We start from the raw sequence: 6,990 nt of genomic DNA on the forward strand, positions 1-6,990 counted from the left end.
AGGAAAGCAAATTAACTAATAAGAAATCCTTTCCTAGGAAGGAATCTTTAAGAATTAGGAAAACTAATCCAAGTAGAATTAGGAAAACTAATAATATGCATTCTGCATCATTCTCCCCCACCGAAAAAGAACTCGACACCGGTGAGTAAACCAAGATTAAGGATGATGACGACGTTTGTAAGTATGGATGATGGGAGGACGGGATGCAGCCAAATCAAGATCATGAAGAGCATCTTGATAACTGTGCAAAAGAGTGGAATCCAATTGGCGAAATTCAGCTTCTGTAATCCAAGTATCCTCAGTAGCAAGCCTTCCAACCCAACGAACCATATAACGAGTAGAACCTCCAGTAGATGAGGCCACAACTTCATGATCCAAGACGTCCTCAATCTGGTCTGTAGGGGTAGAACTAGTAGAAGGAATATACGGTACCATAGGAGTGGAACCCTGAGCAACATCCAAAGAAATAGGTGGAGAAAAGGTTCCTCAATAAGGAGATAAATCAGAAACATTGAAAATGGGACTTATATGCATATCTGTGGGCAACTCAATCAAGTAAGCATTGGACCCAAGCCTCCTAATGATACGATAAGGACCCATCGAACGAGCATGAAGCTTCTTAAAAGATTGCTTAGGAAAACGCTCAGGACAAATACGCACCATAACAAATTCCCCTTCCTGAAAATCCTGTTGACAACGATGAGCATTGGCTGCCAGTTTATAAGTGTCGGTGTGCATGGATATCTGCCTACGGACGTCATCATGTAGTTGCCTAATATGTTCAGAAAACGACGTAGCAGAATCTGATGTGCGGGCAGCCACAGGAAGAGCAACTAAATCAACAGGTGACCGGGGGGAAAACCCATGAACAACCTCAAAAGGACTCTTACCGGTACTTCGATTAACTGAGTTGTTACAAGCAAACTCAGCCACAGGCAACAAGAGATCCCAATTACCAAGTTTATCCCCAACTAAACATCGGAGTAAATCACCAAGACTACGATTAACTACCTTAGTTTGACCATCTGTTTGGGGATGGAAAGCAGAAGAAAACTTCAAAGTAGTACCGAAAAACTTCCACAAAGTTTTCCAAAAATAACTAACAAATTTGACATCACGATCAGACACAATGGAGACGGGGAGGCCATGTAAACGAACTACTTCCTTAAAAAATAACTTGGCCACATAAGAAGCATCAATATTTTTGGCACAAGGTAGAAAATGCGCCATTTTAGAAAACCGATTAACTACGACAAAGATAGAGTCGTAGCCGCGACTAGTCTTAGGTAAACCAAGCACGAAATCCACACTAAGATCCTTCCATGGGGCATGAGGTATCAGCAGAGGGGTATATAAACCTGTGTTACGTTTGCAAGCTTTAGCTAGCTGGCATGTGCGGCATTGGGAGATGAGATGAGCAACATCACGTTTTAACGACGGCCAATAGAAACAATCTTCCACCAAGGCAATAGTCTTATCTTTTCCAAAATGTCTTGTGAGGCCGCCGCCATGTAGTTCCCAAACAAGGAATTCACGAAGAGAAGTACGGGGAATACATAATTGTGTTCCTCGAAATAAGAACCCATCCCTCGTAATAAAGTCCACATACTCGCGATGGTTACCATTGGAAACTTCCTGAAAAATAATTCCAAAATCCGAACAAGATGAATACTCAGTCTTAATGCGATCAAACCCGGTTACCTAAACTGTCATTGTGTGCAAGATAGTAGCCACGCGACTAAGGGCATCGACTGCCTTATTATCAATGCATGGACGGTGTCTTAAAACAAATGTAAAGATCTGGAGATATTCAGACTAAGGGCATCGATTGCCTTATTATCAATGCTTGTACCACAGCACAAAACTCCTTATCATAAGTAGAATAACGCTGCTTTGCTTCATTAAGTTTCTCACTAAAGTATGCCACGGGATGTCTTTCTTGGCTAAGCACACCACCAATCCCAACTCCAGAAGCGTCACATGCAATTTCAAAGACCTTAGTCAAATCAGGATGTCGAAGAACAGGTGCTTGGGTCATCTTCTGCTTTAAAATTGTAAAGGCCTTGGTAGCCGCAGGGGTCCAAAGAAAAGCACCTTGTTTCATACAATTAGTTATTGGTGCCATAATAGTACTGAACCCTGGAATAAATCGTCGATAAAAAGAGGCGAGACCATGAAAGCTACGTGTCTCTGTCAAAGTCGTGGGTGTTGGCCAACCACTAATAGCCTCCACCTTGGCAGGATCTGTGCTAACCCCAGCCGCAGAAATATTGAACCCCAAGAATAGAACTTGCGGTTGAAGAAACGAACATTTTTTTAAGTTGGCATACAGTTTTTCCTTTCGTAAAGTAAGGAATATCGTCCGAAGATGTTGAAGATGTTCCTCCTGAGACCGACTGTATATAAGTATGTCATCAAAATAAACTACCAGAAAATTGCTAATATAAGGTCGAAACACATGAGTCATCACCCTCATTAACGTGCTGGGTGCATTGGACATGCCAAAGGGCATAACAAGCCACTCATATAAGCCATCAGGGGTTTTAAACGCGGTTTTCCACTCATCTCCTTCACGAATGCGGATTTGATGGTAGCCACTGCGAAGATCTATATTAGAAAACCATTGGGAACCAGCCAAATCATCCAACATATCTTTAAGTCGCGGTATGGGGAAACGATACTTAACTGTAATTTTATTGACGGCACGACTATCTACACACATTTGCCAGGAGCCATCCTTTTTGGGGGTAAGGAGAACTGGAACAACACAAGGACTTAAACTGTGATGAATAAAGCCCTTAGCCAACAACCCCTGAATTTGTCTATTCAACTCTGCTCGCTCAGGTGGGTTCATACGATAATGGGGAAAATTAGGAATCTGCGAACCTGGAACAAGGTCAATGGCATGCTGAATCTCTCTCGCTGGAGGTAAGTCATCTGGTAACTCATCAGGTATGACATCAGAGAATTCAGTGAGCAGCTGTTGTATGGGTTCGGCAAGTGGAGTGGGGTGCAATCAGATGCCGGTTTAAGCAAGAGAGCAAAGACCACACCAGTGTCTTGCAGTTCGTATGCAAAGTCTACAGGTGATAAAATACTCAATCGATGCTCCAAAGCCTTCTCTTTCATTGACAGTGTTGGTTGACCATCCTTAGTTGGTTTGATGGCCGGATTGGAAGGCTTTAGGGTGATGTTCTTTCCCCCATGTTGAAAAGTATAGGTGTTCTCTCTGCCGCAACTTTTCACATGACGGTCATAAAGCCAAGGTCGACCTAGTAGCACATGTGTGACACTCATGGGTAGGATATCACAATAAAGTTGCTCGTGACAGGGACCCAATTGAAGAGGAACAAGGCATCTTTCGGTAATAGGTAACCTGGTTTTGTCTACCCAGCCAACATGAAAAGGATTGGGGTGTGGCTCGGCCTGAAGGTGAAGGCGATCGACAGTAGTTTTAGAGATAACATTCAGCGTACTTCACCCATCAATAACTAGTTGGCATCTACCGGTACCGCAAGGGACATAGATTTGAAAGATACTTGTGCGCGTCCATGAATCAGGAGGTGGAGATGTAGGTGCGGAATAAATACAACGCATAAGACTCAGTTGGTGAAACGCCTCCTTCTCACAACAATTATCAAGTTCTGGATCATAAACAGGTTCAAGGGGCTCCACATACTCGTCCACACAAGAGTCCTCATTGAGGGAGCCAAGGGTTAAAGTTCTGTGGGGACAACGGGAGGCAATGTGGCCCTTAGCGTGGCAGCGATAGCATTCGATGTGAGCAGCCGTGGATGGGGCTGGTCCTTTTTCTGTTGCGGGTATCGTAGGAGCAAGTGGACCGGAAACACCATATTTAGAGTTAGGAGTACTACGGTTTGGAGTAGGAGTGGAAGAGTGCCCAGAATGTCCTGTATATCTACGTTGTGGACGCAAAAAATTTCAGCTTCCAATGCGTGGCAATATGCATCTTCCAAAGTATGCGGACGGAACCGCCAGACTTCACGTTTGATATCATCACGAAGACCATGGAGAACGCGAGACATGGTGATGTCGGGTTCTTCACGAATTCCTGCACGTATCTTGTGTTCGATAAAACGAGCGTGGAATTCAGTAACGGTCAAACTTCCTTGCGAAAGGGTCCATAATTGTTCATACAATTGCTGGCGATAAAAGGTGGAAAGATATTGTTCGCGAAGCTTTAATTTCATCTCATCCCAAAGAGTCACAGGCGGCTGTCCAAATTGGTATAGTTGCTCCTCCACGAAATTCCAATATTGTCTAGCTGCTCCTTGTAGCGTCATCTTAACAATGCGAAGTTTATGAGCATCCGTCAGGTCGTACCAGGCGAAATAATCCTCCATGGCCTGAACCCAATCAAGAAACATCGTAGGATCCCCGTGACCATCAAAAGTAGGAGCAGTAGGTTTGATGTGGCGGAGGACATCGTTGTCAAAATGGCAAGGGGGATGAGTGTACGGATCATGGCGAACAGGTGGTAGGGTAGGAGCCTGAGTAGTCACTGGATGAGGGCCTGTTGTATGTTGAGTATAATGGGGCAGTGGCAGAGACCCAAAAGAAAAGGGGGGTTCCAATGGAGCCGTGGGCGTATCAAGTGAGAGCCCAGCTGAGCTATGCAGCATGCCGTATGGCATGGCGGCCTTGAGTTTGTGATCCACTGGTGGATTGGGCAGAAGACCACTTTTCGGTGGTGGCGTAGATGAACTCGAGAGCACCGCGAAGGTAGAAGAAGGTTCAGCATGTCCAGTCCGAAAGTGATTGATAAGCAACTGAACAGAGTCTTGGAGTTTGGTGATGGCAAGGTCTGTCTGCGCACGATGTGTGTGAGCCCGTACCAACTTGTCTTTGAGGTTAGCACGATGTGTGTGAGCCTGTACCAACTTGTCTTTCAGGTCAACATTGAGTTTGGAGAGTTGGGTTTCCATGCCAGCGATATCGTCAGAAACTTTGTCTTGGAACGCATGAAATTGTTCTGCAAGGCTGGCCATGGTAGAGAGCAAATGCAAAACGAAAGTGAGGGTAGGCTCTGATTACCAATTGATGTAGAACAGCCCGTAGATTTAGAGTAAATACTTGAGCAATAGAACAGAGAAGAAATAAGGGATCGAGGAGAAGAATTAGAGATCGAAGAGACGAAGGGAAAGGGAAGGAATCAGAGAGTTTAAAGTGAGGAAATTTATCATTAATCAAGTCTACCTTAAAAGATTACAAACAACTCTATTTATAGAGGCAAAACCCTTTTTAGTCTAGGAAAAGGAAAAGTAAACTTTAAGAAATAGGAAAGCAAATTAACTAATAAGAAATCCTTTCCTAGGAAGGAATCTTTAAGAATTAGGAAAACTAATCCAAGTAGAATTAGGAACTAATAATAGGAAAACTAATCCAAGTAGAATTAGGAAAACTAATAATATGCATTCTGCATCACAAGGTAAACATTTTATATGACTTTTACTAGTTGCTGCTTTTATCATTAGTTTCATTGTTGAACTTATTAGGCTACCATTCAATGGTTTTTATAATAGGAGTTGTTTGGTTTATATTGTCTTTGTTATATATTGTCTCTGTCACCAATCAATCCCTGTGACTTCTGACAAGTTTTGGTTTCTTTCAAAGGATATGCATTTTCACTGCCATTTCCTTTTAGTAATAAGGGAAATTATGTTCTAAGGTACTTCAAAATCGTGTTATTGGGTGCCATGTATTTTGTACCATTATGATATCATTTGCCTTTTTCTTTTTCTCTTTAGTTCTGCTGAAAGTTATCAAGAATGTACTAACTTTCTTTATTTTCATTATTTTTTTTGTCAGTACTTATTTTCATTATTATTATTATTTTAATAGAATAAACGTTTGATTTAATGTATCTTTCATGTATAATAACTTAGGATTTTATTGAGAGCTTTTAGAAAGATTTTTGGAAGATTAAATTATCACTATGTCATGTTTAGTTGAGCGCGCTTTGGGCTGCTATGATTGAAAATGTAAATTTTCAGCTTTTCTTGCTTTTCACCTGTAATTTCGTATGGTGTTTTGGGCTGCTATGATTCCTATTTTACACCTTTTTGTCTTAGGAAATTAGGCTTGGTTTAATTATCAGTTTAGCTGCTGGTTCACCAAAAAGATATAGTTAAGAATTGTTTTAGGCTTGGTTTAATTATCAGTTTGATAACTCATTGATCCATATGATAATGTTTTGGCAGATTGGTACGACTGCAGAAGTTCCAACCAAAGCAAGACTTAGACTTATAACGGGCTTTACTTAGAGATGTTGTGGGGGAAAGTATAGCTTCTAAGGACAAGTTATTTCTAATTTGAGAAGTACTTACACAGTACTAAAGAGCTTGGTTCATTCTTGTATTGTATTTTCAATACTATTTAAGCATATGGTTGTATTTTGAATTATTGTATGTAAAGGTATTATTATAGGGGATGTACAATTTCCTATTTGTTTTATATGCACTTTTAATGTTAAAAGTCTTTCTTTACAGCTTTTGTTGTCAAGGAGCTTTATTTATTATTATTATTTTTTTATTATTATTCATGTTTCTTGACGGCTAAAACCTGTCAACAAAGAGCCCACCAACGTCAAGAAATATATTAAGTTGATAGTTAGAAAGCATCATAGAAGACTATAAGTTGACGGTTTTTCGCATCTCGTGACGGTTAATATCTATCAGCGAAAACTGATTTTTGACGGACAAAAAGCGTCAAGTATGTGAATACCCTTTGCAGACACTGGTATTCCTGACGCTTTTTCAGCCGTCAAGAAAATAGATTCTTGACATTTTTTAACTGTCAATTAAGGCAGTTTTTCTTGTAGCGACTCCCTTACCCATGGCTTCTTATTTTCCTCGTGTGACCTTCGCGTTGGTCATTAGATAGGGTATAAACATAGACTAATTGCATGTCATTGATCAAGGTACATTGATTTCTAAAGAGGATGCTACCTATGTGGAGGCACCAATTCAT

General features: G+C 41.2%; 1 pseudogene; it reads right to left on the bottom strand.

Moving 5' to 3' along the window:
- Positions 1–1,810: 1,810 nt before the first annotated feature.
- Positions 1,811–4,658, bottom strand: LOC148295804 (uncharacterized; annotated as a pseudogene).
- Between the last annotated feature and the right edge of the window lie 2,332 nt (positions 4,659–6,990).

This window comes from Prunus avium, chromosome 3 (assembly GCF_965620075.1).
Source record: "Prunus avium chromosome 3, drPruAviu1.hap1.1, whole genome shotgun sequence".
In the NCBI taxonomy this organism is placed as follows: Eukaryota; Viridiplantae; Streptophyta; class Magnoliopsida; order Rosales; family Rosaceae; genus Prunus; species Prunus avium.